Source organism: Microtus ochrogaster, unplaced genomic scaffold (genome assembly GCF_000317375.1).
Source record: "Microtus ochrogaster isolate Prairie Vole_2 unplaced genomic scaffold, MicOch1.0 UNK5, whole genome shotgun sequence".
NCBI classification, from domain to species: Eukaryota; Metazoa; Chordata; class Mammalia; order Rodentia; family Cricetidae; genus Microtus; species Microtus ochrogaster.
This window is the reverse complement of record NW_004949103.1, coordinates 129,050-148,290: the sequence shown is the minus strand read 5'-3', so window position 1 is coordinate 148,290 and position 19,241 is coordinate 129,050. Positions and strand designations below refer to the sequence as shown.

At 49.2% G+C, this 19,241-nt stretch overlaps 1 protein-coding gene across 1 annotated transcript in view; it reads left to right on the top strand.

Annotated features, from left to right (window-relative positions):
* The window catches only part of Zfyve28 (zinc finger FYVE-type containing 28), a 94,534-nt gene that overhangs the window by 1,271 nt on the left and 74,022 nt on the right, over positions 1-19,241 (top strand). The gene's annotated exons all lie outside the window — the stretch shown is intronic.

The window sequence follows — 19,241 nt, the reverse complement described above, 5'->3', positions numbered from 1 at the left end:
GGTCTTCAGGGGGTTACGACCTGGGTGGGGTCACTGCAAAGACCAAGGGCGGGAGCAGTGCAGCGGCTGCTTGCTCGTGTCTCGGAAGTCAGAGGCCTCCTTCTCATTGGTCCACCCAAAGAACTGACCCTTCTCCCGCTGAGACTAGCCACTTTTTTTTTTTTTTTTCGGTTTAGGGTTCCTGTCCCAGACTCCGTGAATGATCTCTCGGGAGTGGGGTTTCCTTAAAATCATGTCAGCTGACGCGCGCTTTCAGGAGAGACATTCTGTTTGGAAGACTGGCACTTGAGGCTTGGAAGACCTCAAATGATCATGTTTTTTGGCCACTGAGGTCGGGAAGTTTTTCCTTGGGTTGGAGAGTGTTGGGGTGATGGCTTATAGAACGTGAGGCTGCCTTTGATCAGCCCTGGCTGGCCAGAGGGTATTCTGGATTCTTGCACGCAGGTGCAGCAGCGGTTTGTGCTCTTGTCGTGGGGCAAATTTATCAGTCTCTTCCGACCCGGGCGATGGGTGTGGTTTGAGCCTGCTTGTCCTTAGCCACGCCCTAGACGTCTAGCCCTCTTTTTACTGCAATCCCTTCCATGTGCTCAGTCCTTCCTGCTGTCTCTTTGTGAGTCTGCCAGGAGCTGCAGCAGCTCCTGCACGGAATTATCTGTACAAGGAGTGCTTTTCTTTCATTTGAGCGACTTTTTAGCACAAGAAAAATAAAACCAAACAACAACAAAACAAGTTTAGTGATGAACTTGCAGGGGGGAGGGATTTGCTTTTTCAGTAACATGACAGGGGACTGTTTGCATGCTAAGCTAAGTTCTTGTCTCTGGGAATGCTTTCAGGGGCGCTGGGGGTGTCCAGGTGTCATTTCCAGCGGTGCCATGGAGGGAAAAGTGTGTTCTGTGGCCCACCACCTAAGTGTTTGGAAGGGAAAGAGCAGTGCCCGCAAACCCCATTGATTTTCATCCGTAGCTGAATTTACAGTGGCCTTCCCTTGAGGTTGAGCCCCAAAGTTAAGGATCGTACCCACAGAGTTCCCTGTTTTCTCAGGCAACTACTTTCTAAATGCAGCCCACGACGAGTGGAGAGTTGAGTTGATAACCTTGGGTGATTCAGCCCAAAGTGGGGTCCTTTTCAGAAGGGAGAGGTAGGTCAGATTTCTCCCACTGCAGTCCTCCTCATTGTCAGCCCTCAGAGCTGTGGGATGCTGTCCTTGACCTCTGGACTTGAGCCACAGCTCTGTCTCAGATCTCTGCTCTGGCCACAGCTGTCTCTGGAGCTGGTGCCCTGTGGTCAGTCTAATCATGAGCCATCTCTTGTTCCAGATCTGTCATTGAACTTCAATGTCTTGATTGTTTGAAGCATTGGCTTGTGTTATGTCATCCTTGTAGTTTTTATTTTTCAAACCAAAGCTTAGATTTTTGCCTCCTAATATGAACTGAATTTTATGTCTCCTTCTTGCTTGGTTGAACATATTTTGGCACAAGTGAGCACAGAGTTGGCCCTCAGAAGATTCTGGGTCTGGAAGAGTTAAGTACTAGTAGTCTGGAGGAGGTTGTTGCTGACATAATTCCCTTTCCACTTTCCTATTTAGACCTACTATTTAAACCACATTGAAATGTAACTCCTGCTTTGGTTTAAAACTGAACACACACAGATCTTCTTCATTACATGTGGTGGAAATATTATGAAAAATGCTGTTATTCCTACAGTTCAAAAAAGCAATGGGAAATGCTTAGAGAATTTTTTTTTTTTACATGATACAAGTTTTGGTTTCTGAAGCACTAAAAACTACTTAAGTTGGGTGAAAAGCATACCCAGTGAATAGTACAATAGATGATGTTAAAATGACATTTTCAAGGCATTTTATTTCTATTGATTTTCTTAAAATAAGCCTTTAAATAGCTCCTTTTCCCCCTTGACGGAGACCTATCAGGCTCACGGTATTCTGACTCTGGAGGCTGCAAGGAAAAGGCAGGCAGTAGGGGCTCAGAGGCTTTTCTTTGGAGCACTTTGTGCAGGCAGAGGCTTTCTCAGAACATATGCTTCAGAAAGGCGAGGCAGTTGGTGCCCTCCTTGGAAACAAGGTCTCATCTTGTTCTTTGCTTGGCTGTAACTTTCTCTGACCGACCTGGGTGGATATTGCTGGCTACCAGGAGGGAGGAGGTTGGCGGGTAGGATCCTAGACTGGAACCCTGGCTAAGCTGGGATGTCTGGGCTGTCATGGCGAGCTTATTGATGTGCACGGAGGATGCATTTATAGTTTCCTTCTTTGAGGAGAAGCTGATTGGCAGGTGGGTGGTGCTTGTCAAGGGTATGGGAATGGTGGATGTGGTGTCTAGTTTCCATACTCAGCCATGTGCCCCACAAAAAGCCTTCTTGTTTCATCTCTAAACCTCTACCAGGGGAGGGGCTGTTGAGCTGCACGCCTGCTCCTTTGTTGTGGAGTTTCCGTGCAGTCCTTCACTGAGTGGCGTTGAGATACTGTTTGCAAACATCCAGGGTTTATATTACAGATGAGATCCACACTTAGGGCCCTTTCAAGGTCTCACTCAAATGTCAGCCCACTCTGCACAGACCATCCCATTGGCTTCCTGTCACTAGCCTCCTACTCACATGCTCCTTGACTAGTGGCCATGGGTGTGTGGTACCTGGAAATGCAGTAGTGGGTGGGGCAAGTCTAGGGCTGGGACAGGAGAGTAGTGGTTCCTGTCATCTGCCTCCATCCCAGACCCCTTCCAGAGCCTTTGTCAAATTCAGCACTCAGACTGTGGCTAAGCAGGGCTAAGGAGCTTGAAGTGGCTTCTTTGGTCTTCTCCAAGCAAGATCTCTCAGCAGGAAGCTGGTCTCACTTCACAGGTTTTCCTGTGGTTTCTGTAGTGGGAGTGTGGGGCCTCACAGCTCCTGTGACTCTGCAGGGTAAGGGAGAGGCAGTGCTGCAGGCAGGGCCAGTGTTGTTTCGGTGAGACTCTGCCATTGCTCAGGCTCTGTTCCCAATCAGACTAGCAGGCTTACTGGAAATGTGTGATGTGGTTTCTGTTAAATGGGCGAGTCAGAGCTGGCAGTCCTGAGCTTCACTTAATTGTTATTTGGAGTTGGCATCCAGGAAGGTCATGTGGGTGTACACTCTTCCCCACACTAAATGGGGCAGTGCTCACTTTCATTCACCCTTAAGAGGAGAGATGGTGTTTAAATCAATTTTAGTGCCGCTTTGGTGCACCGAGAATGCCCAGGATGGCAGCTATGCCTCTCTTAGTAGTGAAATGCACGCTTAAGAGCCCATCAGTGCGGCACACTTCTGACTTGTCAGAATTGACAGCAACATGGTGCAGGTGTGTTCTGTGCCCTGCAGAGGTGTGTGACAGGGAGCTGATCCCAGCTCAGAGAGACAGATGCTTACATTTCAGTGAGTTTTAGCAGTTCCTCTCATTTTAAGTTGTCCCGAGTCTTTGCTCTGACCATGGCTTCCCTGACTATGTAGCACTGGATCCAGAGACAAGGCAGCAGAGGCTGCCTGGTCCTGGTAGCGAACCCTTGCCCTAAGCCTCTTAGCTCTGGGCCTTAGTTTCCCTAGCTGTCTGGTGGAGGTGATGGGAGCTGCCATGTAGAGTTGCTGGGAGCAAAGACCCATGGTGGTAGCTCCGCCACAGCTAACTCATAGATAGGATAAGAGGGTGTGTCTTACTGCAGGAGCCCAGAGGCTATCAGAGCCTTCAACTGCTTCTGTTAGGTTCTCGTGAGGGTGAAAGAGTCCACAGGGGCACATCGCCACTGCCACTGCCCTTTTTGTTTTTGGTGCCAAGAGCAGACCCTGGTACAGATTACTCCAAGAATCCTGAAGGACTCAGCCATGGAGAGCTGCAGTATAGCACGAGGCTACACCTCTTTCCCAAGGATGGCGATGCTGGCTGCCAAGTACTTGCCTATCCAGGCACCACCTTCCTGTGGCTGGGATGGCTAGGGCTGATGGCAGTCACTGGCAGTAATGGGTCCTCTTGTCAAGCCTGGCCCCAAGTCTCTCAAGGTATCCTTCCATGGCTTATACCTCCTGCTTGGTGGCTGGAGGCTTAGGATCCAGGGTAGGACCCCAAGGCTGCAGGGCGGCAGGTCTCGCGAGGCCAGGAGTCTGGTATAGCGATAGCTTTGGATTGCCGTCTGCATTCCACCTGTTCATGGTTGGCCATGCTAGGTAGATGGAGAGACAGGCTTCTCTCAATCAAACCCAGAGGTTTGGGTTGTTTCTTTAGCATTTAGACTATCCCGGTGGACTTCACTTTTACAAGAGATGTCGTGGAAAGGACGAGCGAGCTTGGTGCAGGCTCACAGCATGAAGAGGCAGAGCCGAGGCCTGTCAGACCTCAGAGCTGGGACAGAAACCATTGTTGTCCTCTGCATGTCAGCAAAGTCCAATTCCTGCAGGAAGGAAGTGTGGCTGCTATCAGCTTTTAAATGGGTCCCATTTGGCTAGACAATTACTTTGTACTTTCCACAGTTGGGTTGCAAAGAAACTTAGATATTGATGGGCAATCCAAGTGTTTGAAGGGGAAAGACAGAAATGAATAGATTTTTTTCAAGTGATCTGAATAGATTAAGGAGAAGTAGAATAGAACATTTTCTATTATGGTAATTTATGTAGAGTAGTTGGTAAGATGAATGGATGGTTTTTCCCTTGCTGTATTTGAAGCTCTTCAATTTCTCATTGTTTTCATCCTCGCTGGAGGCATGAGGTGGCAGCGTGGAGGTCCTCCCAGCTCCACGCGGCTCGCACTCTGCCTCTGCTATGGTGAGTTTCTCCAGCGGGGCCCCACTCCCCATGCCAAGAAGACAGGCTGATGCATTCGCTTCTCAGGGAGATGGGAGGCAGTAATCGTCAGTGTCTGAGACGGTTCCAGTTATTTTTAGGAATATTATGACTGAAAAGCCATCTATGAACATTATCAACTGTAAATGTCAGTTAGGCTCCTTTAAAGGGCGCATTCATGTTCTTGGCAGTGCCATGAATAGTAAACAGCTTAAAGGTGGGGATAGCCCAGTGTCTGTCAACAGAGGAGTGCGGGTCTTGAACTCAGGTCGTCAGTGTTGGTGGCAAGAACTTTACTCACTTAACCATCTTACTGGCCCTATAGCACTATTTGAGGTTAATAGACAACCAAGGAAAAGATGTTTGGTCTTGGTCTTTGAGGCACTTGCTGTTCTGGTTTCATAGCTGATGTCCACTCGTCTGCAAATGCTCCCTGCCATCCCTGCTGGTGGGGCCACCTCTGGAGACAACTCTGAGGAGGACTTTGCATCCTTCTTAGCCTCTCTGTCTGCTTGGGCAGCTGTGGGCCTTCACCTGGGGCTTCTAAAAGATCTAAGTGAAGGGATGGTGTGGCTTGGATTGATTTTTTACTGTTACTTCCATCAAATCTCTACAGACACACACACTGCTCTGCTGAGTATAGCTTAGCTCTGTTGCAGTCTTTCAGGAGTAGGATAGGAACAGAGGGTGCTAGCCCATAGGAAATCTTGATGTTGTTGGGTCACATTGGTCTGACCCTGAGGTAGGGGGCCAAGCCTCAGAGAGGTGACCCTTCAGCTGGGATAGTGAAAGGACACACAGCAGTGAGCAGAATGATCATTGCAAGGGGCACTTGAGATGTAGGTGGATCTGGCCGTATTGATATATGTGTCTGCAGCATTAGGTATGAGGTGGGGACCGTGAAGGAGTCAGCTCTGTCTTTGGGGATCACTCTGGGCTCGCTGGTGACTGGCAGTTGAGGAGGGTGACTTTGGTGCAAGGACAATGGGGGCTCTTTCTTGATAGAGAGAAACGAGGGACCAGGCGTCTGAGTAGGGGTGGGTGGACCCTGTATGGTGAAGGGGAAAACTAGGAGTGGGCAGGACAGGAGTTGGAATTTGGACTGGCATGTTTGAGGGGCCAGGCAATACCTCTGAGAGGAGGGTAAAAGGAAAGCACAGACTTGGCTCCTGATCCTCGGGTAGATATTGTAGCTGGACAGCCCTACCCTGCCACAGTTGTCTGGAAATATGAGAAAAAGGCACAGGGACAGGTTCTAAGTTCTGACCTGGCAAGAGAAGTTAATCCTCTAGATCTAGGAGTAAGAGCCAAGGCTGGTGACATGGGCCTGGGTGGGGAGGGTTCCTATGGAAGCTTCTGCTGGCACTATCTTCCAGGGACTGAAGCTGTGGCTGGGCAAGAAGTCCAGGGGATGATGTTTAGCCTGGGCAGGATAGTTCGGCTAGACCTCACGGTTCCCTGGGGGCTGGTGAGGTGGCTTCTGAGCAGCGTTCTATGGTTTTTTATCCTGCTGGAAGCTCAGTTGAGATACCCCCCGCCCAGTACTGGATATGGAACCCAGGATCTGTGTGTCCATGCTGGGGTAGGCTCTCCTACAGAGCCCTAAGCCCTAAGTGGAGATGTTCTGAAGGGAGGTTTTGGGTAGCAGAGCAAAGGGGGCATTGTGCATCCCAGCGTCAGCATGGAAATCGCATAGCACAGCATCACCGTGCGGGCACTGAGAGTACCAGTCCTCATTGGTTGGAGGCTGTTGGTCACTTCTCTAGGAGGGCACATCCTGTGTGTACACAGAGATATCCTAGGAAGCACTTGGAGTGTTGGCTTAGGCCGAAGGATGGGAGGTTAGGGTTGGGTAGCCTTTTCAAAGGGTGTCAAGTGGGATTTCAGGAAGCAGAATGGAGTGGAGGAGGTGTTTTAGCTCATGGTGTTTCCTGAACTGAGTGATGGAGTGCAGTACGCCCCAATCCCAGATGGGTGAGTGGTACCAAAGACGTCCATCAGCGGAACTGTGGGTAAGAAGCAGCCATGTCATAAAGAGACAAAACTTAAGTGGCTTACAGTTTTGGAGGTTTAAGTCTGTGCTGGTTGTAGTGATCTAGGAAGAAAAAACCTCAAATGAGAAAATGACCCCATCAGATTGGCTTGTAGGCAAACTCGTGAGATATTTTCTTGTTGTGAGAGCGCCCTGCCCATTGTTGGTGGTGTGACTCCTAGGCCTATAGGCCTGAGTTGTGTACGAATCCAAGCTGAGCAAGTCAGTGAGTGGCATTCCTCCATGGCTTCTGTTTCAGCTATTGCCTTGACTTCCCGCCTTAAGTTCTCTGGGTGATGGACTATAAACTGTAAGATGAAGGAAGTTTTTTCTTTTCCCCAAGTTGCTTTGGTCATAGTGTTTATCACAGTACCAGAAAGCAAAGTAGAACAAAAGTCCAACATTGGGTGACCCCATTTGTTTGGAAAACAAGCACTTTATGGTGTGTGTATGTGTATGCACGTGTGTGTGTGTGTGTGTGTGTGTGTGTGTGTGCGTGCGTGCAGGAGCTTTCATTGTCAACCATAAAGTTAGAGAGGCTATGGTCCTGTCAGTGGAACCACTCTTGGATTGTGTGAGCAAAGCTAGCCCACCTGGCCAGACTCCTGGATGGTGTCTCTCGCTAAAGCCCCGCCTCTTAAGATCCCTCGTCTCCCAATAGCACCATCCTCTAGACCAAGTCTTCAGTTGTCATGGGTATTTGGGGACACAACCCATTCCCTCACACTGCAGAACACAGGTCTGTGGATGAGATCTTCTGGGCTGGAGGAGCAGAATCCTGGTCTCAGCTAAGCTGTAGTTTTCAAAGAAGAGTGGAATGGAAGACAGTTTTAGATGGGGACAAAAAAGGAACCACCCCCAAATCCTTGCTGGAGAAGTGCTGGAAAATAGTCTCCGAAAGAAATCAAAGTCAGAAGGAAGGCGTGGGAGGTAAGAGTGCTGGTGGGCAGAGATGCCTGGGTGCACGTGGGCACAACTAAGTAGCAGTTGCTGTGTGGAATGATGGGAGTCTGTGCCTCTCAAGAAGGTGGTGAAGGCCTGCATGGGGTGTAGCTGATGTGGGTTGCCTAAGATGCCTGACTCCAGACCATGATTTCATTGTGCAAATCAATGCAGGGCAAATGCTGGGGTAACAGGTGCAGAGCAGGTAACTTCTGCAGAGGAGAGGGGAATGAGAGCAGGACGATGCCATCCAATGAAGCCCTGGGAGCGACAGGGTGCACAGCAGCACAGAGAATCAGCAAGAACAGCAGTGCTGAGGAGGAACCACTCTTGGATTGGCTGTTGTGTGTGAGCAAAGCTAGCCCACCTGGCCAGACTCCTGGATGGTGTGAGCTGCCCATGCTCCCTGGGCTCTATGGAGTGGTGGAAAGAGATTTGCCTGTCATTTCCCAAGGCAAGGGACTGGAGTCTGTGTTAGTGTTGGCAAGCTGCCTGCCTGCCACAGAGCCTGGAAGCCTGGTACAGAATGTGTGCACACATACACGTGTGTGTGTGTGTGTGTGTGTGTGTGTGTGTGTGTGTGTGTGTGTGTGTGTATGTGGTCCCTGGCCTTCTGTGGAGCTGACTCTGAGAGGGAGGTTGGTATGCAGGACATTTGCTGAAGCCTTGTGGAAGGAAGGGAAGGAGGCAAGATTGGGTATAGAAAAGGCTGGGCTGCAGTGTAGGCTTAAGGAAGGCCTCAGCTGACCCGGTGGTCCCTAGAAGCTGGGATGGCTCTTCAGCTGGTCCAAGTGGCCAGGGTTGATAACTCTGCTGGACAGGTGTTTTTATGTAGGAGCCCTTCCCTAACTAGGGATGGTTGAGGGTGTTAGCTACAACACTAGAAACACTAGAAGCTCCTGGGAATGAGGTCTTTGGTTTAGACAGCTCTGTACAATTGCTATTTTAGGGTCACCTGTCCTTGATGCTGTTGGAATACTTAGCACTGATATTGACCTCAATGCCTCTTGTGTCAACTTGAGGCTTCTGAAAAAGCCAGGCTGACCTGACACCTGGCAGAAGTTTATCAGATGGCCTGCTCAACACTGTAAATCAGGAATAAGTATTCCTTCTTTGAGTTTGAGTCTTTGTGTATTTGGAGAGAGATGGCCACATCTAGATCTTGGTGGCTACTCTGTACTCAGAGCTGACTCCTGATAGGACCGGAGTACTCTTTGTTCCACTGGCTGGGTGCTAGGTTTTTTTTTTTTTTTTGTGGTCTTGATGGCTTTAGACTTTTGTCTCAGCATTGCGAGGAGGCATCAGGAGCAGGTATGCTTGCCAAGGCTGGTGGAATTCTGACAGTTAGTCTTTATATGCAGTTCTGTTTCCCAGCTCTGCTGTTAGAAGGCCTCTGGCTGAAAGGCTAAGCCACAGAGATTAGACAAGCCAACAGCTTCAGTGCAGGGGCCCAGGAACTGTTCTGGCCTCCCCCAGGTCTCAGTCTCCTCAGCTGCAAGGTGACAGCCAGATCCCTTGTGCCTTGAAGCAAACACAGAGACCCTCAAAAGACCCAAGGGCTACCTTCTGTTCCGCAGCTAGGTACTGGCCCTTGGAAGCAGGAAGCTTTGCTCTAAAACTGTTCTTTGAGTCTCGACAGCCAGGGCTCTTGAGCTGAGCAGCCTGGAATCAGGTGGTGTGGGTCAGGTGGGGCCCCGTAGAGCACACTCCTCCCTCTTGACTCCAGCATTCTTGGATATGCTTGCTGGTACCAGGGAAACTCTGTGGGTGTTACCAGTAGTGGGATGGTAAGGCTGGGAATCTTTGAGTGCCACAAAGTCTTCCCCTTGTGGTCCCCAAACCAAGCCAGGCCAGTGCTCCTGCAGCACTTGGGGTACCTCTCTCAGCACTGCCAGGTGCAGACTTATGTCATGGGTTAAAGGAATATGCCACTACACCTGGCAGGTTTTAATTTTTTTTTTTTTAAAAAAAACATCTCTTCTAGTGTTTTCCCTTCCATGTCCATCTTCAGCAAGGCTGGTGCTGGCTGGCTGATATGATCTGTCCACTTCCTCCCTCTTCATGTTGCTTGCTTGTTGTCTTCCCGTGGCTTCGTTCCAACAGGCCCATGAATCCCCTTATAAAATACTGACAAAGTGACTGTCTTTCTGATGAACAGCTCTGGTTTGAGAACTTCATTTGTTGGGTTTTTGTCCTTGTTGCTGGCTTTCGTGATTATGCTCTCACTGACAGCCTTCCAGCGTCTGCCTACACAGAAGCAGCTGTGGGATGCTGGAGGGCCAGTACCCAGCATGACTCATTCAAAGATGACCCTGGCCTAGGGAGACTGATTCCAATTGAAACGCTGCAGCAACCCACCTTGGAGTTCGCTGGAGTAATTGGCAGGGAGTCTGCACCCACCCATGATGATGTCCTCAAGTGAGAGGAGTTCACAGAATAGTTGCTGAGATGGTTCCTTGGCATAGAACGAGTAACCTGTCACCTTAGGCACATGGGGACCCAGAAGTCACATGTGGCGTATAGCAGGTCCCTCCCCCTTTGTCAGGTAGAAGAGTTTACCCTCAAGTGGCCTGCACAGTTGGGATCCTGCCATTTGTCTCTTGTAAATAAAGCCATCTTGGGAAGTAAGTACATGGTTAAGGAGTTTCCAGAAAATGTTAGTTATTGTAGCTGAGTTCCTTTCTTCCTCTTCTTTTAAAGTCTAGAAGAGAGAAAGCATTGAACTTGAGTCACAGTTCCTTACGCCTAAGCGTTTATGGTTTGTACCATGCATGTAATAATTGGGGCCCCAGGTAGGAGCTAGCGTGCTTATATCTGAGTGAAGAGGGGAATTTCAGGGTGACTGGGGAGTGCTGGAGTCCTCCCAGCTCTGCACAGATGGTGTCTCACACTGGGAGGCCACATCATTTATCCACTTCTTGGAAGGAGGATAGCTTTTCACAGCTGAGTGAAGGTGTAATGTTCACGGGAAAGCTAGTGATCATGGTGGTTGGCCATATCCTTGGCACTGGTGTCGGCACTATACTGCCATCGTGGGGGGTGCTGAGTAGTCTGAAGAGCAGAGAACAGTGTGCACCCCCCGGTGCCTTGGTGGGTGTCAGCATGAGAACACTGGCTCAAACCCCGTGGTGTGCGGTGACCATTCACATGACAAGAGTCTCCATGAACCCAGAAACCAAGGCCCCTATTTTGGGGCCGTGAGCTTAGAGCCATTCTCCTTTGCTAGAAGATGTGGTGTCATTATAATGTCACAGGCACAAAGCCAGAACTGTCATATTGAATGGCTCCTGACTCTTCTCACATCCACCTTGTGTAGGAAACCCAGTGGCATGAGAGATCTTCCCCTGGCCATGTGAAGTCCTTTGGGGCAGGAACTAGAGGGCCTGGGACCACAGGCTGCTGGGGTTTGAGCAGGGTAGTGTAGCAGAACACTTGGCAGCTGGCATAACGATGGCGCTCAGATGCCCCCTGGAGCCTGTGACTATGTTACACTGTATGGCAGGTGAACCAGTGGAACTTTGGCTGCTTATCAGGTGTCCCTAGGAGTGTGGGGTTTCCCCATTGTTTGGGAAGGTCCTGCAACTACAAGTGTCTAATGGTAGGCAAGGGGGGGTGGAAGTGGGAGTGGAGGTGGGGTTAGAGGGAGCTGGGACAGTGGAGGGCCAGAGAGGCAGTGTTGCCTACTGGGAATGGAAGTGGAGGCTTTCACGTGCAGTGTGACCAGATCTGGGCCATGAGAAAGCCCAGAGATGCCTTGCTGTGCCTGTGCCCTCTAGGCGTGAGATACCAAGCTCAGCTGTTTGAAGGCACAAAGTTTGCTGTGCGGTTGATTAACAGCAGCTGCTGGAGCTAGCCCTGCCTCGGGGGACATACCAGGGTTCAAGAGTTCATGAAGCACTGCTAAGGACAGGAAGAACCCAGAAGTACCAGGTGTCCCCCAGGTTGTGGCCGATGGACCATGAAGTGTCCGCCCTGGGCCTGGGCTGTGGTGTGAGTCACAGTGGGACAGGGTGTGAACGAGTCTCCACAGCATCGTGGTAAGTGCAAAACACCAGCCTCAAAATATCACATACGCATGACATCCTTTTTATAGAGCTAAAAACAACCAAAAATACATTTTAGGATGACATATGGCAGCAACCAAGCTGTCTGTATGGGGCCACTAGAGCTGGACTCAGGTGAAGGTCGCGCTGTGGGAGGCAGCAGTGTGAAGGTGCGTGGACGTAGCCGAGCCGGTTTTATCTGTGTGTTAGTGGATGGGCTCATAGCCCTGGTGTGAAATAACCTTTGCACCCTTTAACTTTTTTGTGCAGAGTTGAGAAAGACTGCATCTTCAGCCTGTGCAACTTTCCTCCCAGGGAGTTCCCAGGCTGGGGATGTCCACAGCATTGTGTGAGAAACAGCAGGCTTTATGGAGAGTAAATGGCCAGGATTAGCCAGAGGCACAAGTGTTTGGTGACCAGTTATGCAGAGGTGACCTCACAGCCCACATTCCTCCAGAGCATGTGTGTTCCGTGCCCGGGAACTACAGGAACCCCTGGGTGCTCTGTGCAAGGACCCGTGGGCCTCCGCGTGCCTTGTATTAAGTTCTTGGGGAAGTTTCCATAAGCCTTGTGTCGAGGTTCTGGGGGCTCCCAGGTGCCTCACTGAGGATCTGTAGGGGCCTTGGGAGTGCCCAGAGTTGAGTTGCTGTGGTGGCTGCAGGGTGCCCAGTTTTGGGGATCTGTGTGTCCTCTGGGCATCCTGAACTGAGTTGCTGGGGAGGCCTCTGGGTGCCCCATGTCAGGGAGCTGCAGGGACTCCCAGCCTCTGCAGATGAGAAATTGACTGTCTCTAATCAATGAGACGTCTTTGGTGGTGAGAAAGATACAGCCTGTGGTCCTTTTAGGGGGAGCTCTGTAAATTTGTTTCCTTCCAAGACAGAAGCAAAAGAGCTCCCCCGCCCCCAATCTAGAAGGCTATAAAAGCTCTTTTCTCGGAATGCCAGGATCGATCCAGTGGGCCCATTTATCTGCATTTTGTGAGTTCTTTCAGCTGAGGTGTGTGATGCATGGTTTTCATTAGACGGTTGGGTCAGAGCTAGAGGGATGCCAGCTTAAATAATACTGGGGTGGGGGATGCCAGTTTAAATACTGGGGTGGGGGATGTCAGCTTAAATAATACTGGGGTGGGGGATGCCAGCTTAAATAATACTGGGGTGGGGGATGCCAGCTGGACATTTTGACAAAAGAAGGAAACCCAAGTCGTTTCCCTGACTTTTCCTCCCCGTTCTGTGGAGTTCGTGGAAGGAAGACAACAGATGATGCACTGTGAGCTGCGGGTTGTAGTTGGATTACAATAATTCCAGGTGAGGTGTGATAATGCACACCTGTGATCCTGGCTTGTTGGGAGGCTGAGGCAGGGGGAACTCCAGTTTGAGGCCAGCTTGGACTAGGTAGCGGGTTGTGGTGACTATTCTTGGTTGTCGGCTTGCCTATATCTAGAGTGGACTACAATCCGGAAATGGAGGGCACACCTGTGAGAGGCTCTCTGCTTAGTCTGAAGTTGGCGAATCCACTTCCAGTGTAGGCCTTTGAGGCGGGAAGACATGCGCCCTTCATCTGGATCTTAAGACTGGAAGACTTAGGTCTTTGATTCAGACCTTGAAGTGGGGAGGCACACTTTTAATCTGGGCCACACCTTCTGCTGGAAACCTCTACAGGGCAGGAAGAAGGAAGCTCTCTACATCATAGCCTGCTTGCCCCCACCTTGCTCGCCCATCCATTCCTCACTGGCATTGAAGCCTACCTCTTTGGGATCCAGCATGTACTGAAGACTAGCTGAGACATCCAGCCTTGTGCACTGAGCAACTACTGGATTCTTGGACAGTCAGCAACTGTTAGATTAGTTGGACTGAAGCCTGTAAGTCATCCCAATAAATCCCCTTTTTATATATATCTAGAGAGATTCATTCTGTAAGTTCTGTGACTCTAGAGAACCCTGTCTAATACAAGGGTCCTGTTTCAACGCACATTTTCCTTTGAGGTGCATGAGCTAGCAAGGCACAGAAAGATGCTCTTATTCAGAGCCCCAAATTTGGGGCTGGAGAGATGGATCAGGTGTTGAATACTTCAGTTATTTTCACTTCTTTAAATATTTTTTAAATTAATATTTATTTTATTATTTTTAATATTAATTTATTATGTATACAATATTCTGTGTGTATGCCTGAAGGCCAGAAGTGGGCACCAGACCTCATTGCATATGGTTGTGAGCCACCATGTGGTTGCTGGGAATTGAACTCAGGACCTTTGGAAGAGCTGGCAAATGCTCTTAACCTCTGAGCCATCTCTCCAGTCCCCCACTTCTTTAAATATTATCCAATCACCCACCCGCTACAAACATATGACTATTTTCTAGAAATCATATTGCATTCTTGAGATATCTACTGGTTATTCTTCCAGAGGGTTGGATTCCCAGCACCCGTATGCCTGCTCACAACTGTCCGTAATAACTCCCAATTCCAGTGGATCCAGTGCCCTCTTCTGGCCTCTACAGGCAACAGGCACAGATATACATAGGACAGCAAAAGACCCACACACATAAAATAAAATACAATTAAAAAGAGCCCCAAGTTTATTTTCTTCCACTGTAAAGGATGAATCTGCCCTGACCATCTTTGTAAACGTTGGTCTCAAATGGCCTCTTCCTAAATAATTACATCTGTTGTACACACGAATTCAAATAAAGATGATGTCACCATCTCCCGTTGAGCATCTTGTCTACTTCTTACTTTTTGGTTCATGTCTCTTCGTGTCTGCTGTAACCTGGAGTTTCCTTAGTTACCGGACTTTTGATGAGGTTGGAAAGTGATTGCCTGGCGCTGCTTGTTCGTGGGAAGGCTGGGGTAGCTGAGTACCTCCACACAGAGCTCTTTGAGTTGGGCTATATTTCTCCAGAGTGCACCACCACAGGGAGATGCAGTTTTCCTCTCTAGGACTTTTTTGTTTTAAATAATCTCAGAGCTGGAGAGTTGGCTCAGTGGTGAAAAGCACCTGCTGTTCTTGCAGGACTGAGGTTAGAGTCCTGCTATTGATATAGGGCAGCCCTAACTACCTGCAACTTTAGCTCCAGAGGATCTGATGCACTATGGGAGCTCCCATACACGTGTAGCATTCAATTACACAAATACAAATAACACAAAAATAAAAGTAAATCTTTTAAAAAGTAAAACTCAGGTAACATAAAATTAACTACACTGCTATTACCTCTTCTTTCTTTCCCCAGTGCTAGGAATTTAGAGCCAGGGTGTTGTGCACTCTGGCAAGTGTTCTACCACTGAGCTACACCCCAGCAATTTAAGTGTTTAGTACAGTCTAAACAGCCAACTGCCTCCTTTATGTAGTCTTCCATGTTTCATCATGTCTAAGAATGCTCTGTATCGGTTGAGCAGCCTCTCTAACATCGACCATCCCTGAGCCCCTAGTAAGCATGCTCGCTGGGGTGCTACAGTGGGGAATGTGAGAAACAGTTAGAATATGGCATTAGTGTGCGATGACATCACAGGGCCAGAGGCGAACATCCAGGGCAGCAGAGGACTGGCCCAGGCGCTGTCCCACCTGACCCACAAGTACCTTGACCTGGGCTTGGTCTTTCTGTACCTCCACTTCCCACCCCACCAATGATGTTGCTTCAGCATCTCTGACCGGAAGCAGGTGCCTAGAAAATGCAGCAAGTGTGCAGATCTGCTGGTGCCTCCAGAAGTGTGGAGTGTCGTGGTGAACAATGGAACCCGGCTCTGAAGAGAAGCACGCTGTTTCTCCGTAAACAAGTTAAAGACGATCCACTCACGAGTCCTAGTTATAGTTGGAGGACTGCCACTTCCATTCAGGTGTGGGCAAACCTCAGGAAGCATCACGTCCCCCCAAGGAGCGGAAAACGCTGACAGCATGCACATCTTGAGCTTGCTCAGAGAGCTGAGGTCATGGGGCAGGGCAGATCATCCGGTGCAAAGACCCGGAGTTAAAACTGGCCCTTGAAATTCCACACGCTAGCTCCCTGCCCCTGAAATATGCAATATGAACTTTAGGTTCAACTTCACCATGCTGTGTGGCTTGGTATTCTCCTAGAGGTCACTCAGTGGGGCTGGTCCAAGGTCCCTGAGGAGCCGGCCCTCTCTATGGCAGGTGGTGTAACTCAGAAAGAGGAAGTGACATGTTGGGGGATTGGTAGCTGAGAGACACTGCTGATGACCCCTGAGCAAAGGACCTCTCATGTGCCACCACCGGATGTTGGATTCTGCCAGCTCTTGAAGAGAGTGATTTCTCTTCAGAGATTCTCACAGGGCAAAGAACATGAGCATGTGGTACCTGGCATCTGACCCACAGATCTGTGCTCTAATAAATGGGTCACCAAGCAGCAAGGTGTGCAGCAATTTGTTATTTGGCACACATAAAAAAATAAAAATTCAGGATGACAGATGGACTGAGTTCTCCCCGGGAACAAGCCTTCCAGTAAATGAACTGCTCAGGAACCCACTCACCTGGGCAGAGAAGGGAGCGCAGCAGTTGCCATCAAAGTGGGTAAAAAAAATAGCAGAAACTGAGCATATTCCATATTTGTATTTGTTGCTTTTCTCCTTTAGTGGCATGCCACTTGGCATAGCTGAGTAGAGAAGGGGTTTGTTTTGGCACATAGTTTCAGAGAATTCAGTCCATGGTCCTCTGGTCACAGGTGGTTGGTTATAATTTTATGTATCGGGAGGGTGTGATGGAGGCTGTTCACCTCAGGATGGGCAAGAACCTGAAGAAGGCACTGGGACTGGGGAGAACTTTAAAAGGTGTGACCTCAGGGCTGGAGAGATGGCTCAGTGGTTACTCTTCAGAGGACCCAGGTTCAATCCCCAGCACCCACATGCAGCCACAACTGTCTGTAGCTCCAGTTCCATGGGAACCGAAACCCTCACACAAAGTATATACAAACAAAACACCAGTGCACATTAAATAAATAAATAAACCTTTAAAAAAACGGTGTGGCCTCAGTGGTCTATTTCCTTTACCCCAACTCCTTAAAGGTTCTAAAATCTTCCAAAATATCGCCAGCTTGGAACCAAATGTATAACACATGAGTCTATGGTGTTGCTTCATACCCAAACCACTTCAGGGTCTTTTGTCCCTTCACCTCCATCCCTCCCTCCCTCTCTCCCTTCCTCCTTCCTTTCTTTTCCTTTCTTCCTTTCTTTTGACAGGATCTGATGGCCTCTTTCTACTCAGATGACAGTTATGTAGCCTAGCCAGATTGGGCCCTGGATCGGCCACATCCACAGAGGCCAGAGCACCTACGATGACCTTGAATTCACGATTGTGGTAGAGGGTGACCTTGAATTTTGCTCTACCTTCACCTCCTAATACTGATATACAGGCATAACTGTTTATCCTGACTGGTTCAGTGCTGGAGGTTGAACTCAGGGCCTTGTGCATACCAGGCAAGCACTCCACCAACTGATCCCCCGAACTCCAGGCTTCAAAACACTTGAGCTTGGCTGTTTAACTATGGAGTCCTTGTGCGCCTTGGGTTTAAGCCAGAGACAGAATGAATGTAAAGGATTTTTCTGCTTTATGAAGTCATTAAAGGGAACAATTCCATAAAGACAGAAAGCACAGAGGTTACAGAAGGGCTGGTGGGGGTGGGGCAGGGGAATGAGGAGTCAATTTAATGAACCGTTTCATTTTAGGATGGAGACAGATGGGGGGGTTAGAAAACAGTGTGAACTGCTTAGCATTGATGATATATGCTTAAAGATAGAAATGGCAGATCATATTATTTGCATTCACTACTATGAAAAAAAGGAAGATTGAATTAAGTGATAATTGACCTAAAACAATAATGTTGTGTTTCTGGATTTGTAACATCAGTTGAAGTGACCACAGTGGCCTAAAGCAGAAGAGAAGTGCCCAATAACACCACTGAGGCCATGCTGCTTTGGGGACCATGTACAAACCAGCCTGCCTGCCTGCCTGCTGCCTGCTGCCTGCCTGCTGCCTGCCTTCCTCCCTTTGTTTTTGGTTTTTCTAGACAGGGTTTCTTTGGTATATCCCTGACTGTCTTGGAACTTAACTCTGTAGACCAGGCTAGTCTCTAACTCACAGACATCCACCTGCCTCTCCTTCCCAAGTGTTGGGCTACCACCATCCAGCTAACAAATTTCTATTTACTTACTTATTTATAGACAGGGTTTCTCCTGTCTTTTATTTTTAAAGAAAATAGGACAGAAAACACTCTTACCTCCATCCTGCCTTGGAGCAGGAACATTGTTGTGTGGGGTCATGGGGTGGTGTTGAGCACCTTTTGATGGCCTGAAGTTTGCTCCCTGGTCTGGGGCAGCATTCCTGCATGCAGTGACCCCCAAGTTGTGAAGCACCTCTGCTGAAAACCACACTTCTTAGTTGAGGGGAAAGAACCAGCCCAAGGATGATACACTTTGAGAACTGTCATCTAGGGAGTCCTATGCTAATGCAGTGCAGGGTTGGGACCTGTTTCCTTCCATGAGAAAACCCCCCTTATTTATGCCTTTATGTTTACCATAAAACAGACTCGAGCCCCTGCTGGAGAGGTAGACAGAACTCAGAGGAAGCCCCCTAGGGTGGGTCTGTGTGGCTTTCCCAGGTCTTTCTCTTTTCACATCCATGTTTAAGTTACTTACAAGTGGCGTATTCTGTAGACCTCTGAAACACAAGTCTGGCCAGGATGGCTCCCTCCCTCATGGCTCCTTAGCCTCAGTCAGTTTCAGGAAAATTTGAGTTCCAGACCTTGGCACACCCCTTCCTACTTACTCCTCTGCCTTTCCTAGTCCAGCCGATGTAAGAAAGAAGGCAGGTGCCTCCAGACACTCCTCGCAGCCTCCGCAGCCTGAGGCACAGCTGCTCCAGAGTGCTAGAGGTGAGTCCCCTGTAGAACCTGTTCCCCACCTCTCCTATAGTTTCTCGTGGTCTGGTGTTCCTGCTCCAACCTCTGACTCCATCTTTCTTTTCTGTTTCTCCTACCTTATTCTTGGATATGGTGCCTGAGATTTCATTTCTAGATCACTAATTTTTTTTTTCATGTCTGTAAGCACCTTTTTGCCAACCTAGGGAACACCCAGGGGTGAGGTGGGCCCGCTTTTGGGGATCCTTCACCCACTACAGCAGTGGTGGTAGGAGTAGGGAAGGTGCCCCTTAGAGCAAGGCAGGTTCTAGTTCTGCAGTAGGAGGGATGCAAGCCCACGGTGTGCCTGTCTCCTGCTGGCAGGAGTGAACCTGTGGTGCTTGGTTTTGTTTCTGTTTTTCGTGTAGTAGGTAACAAGCAGTTCTCTGGGGCTTATGAAAGGCCAGATAGTGTCTGTGGACATTAGGATGGTTTCTCTCTACACAAGTGCCAGTTCTGTGGCCCAGCCAGGTGAGCCCTGGATAGGTGACATCCACAGAGGCCATAACACTCTTGACTAGTGTGGGCCTTCCC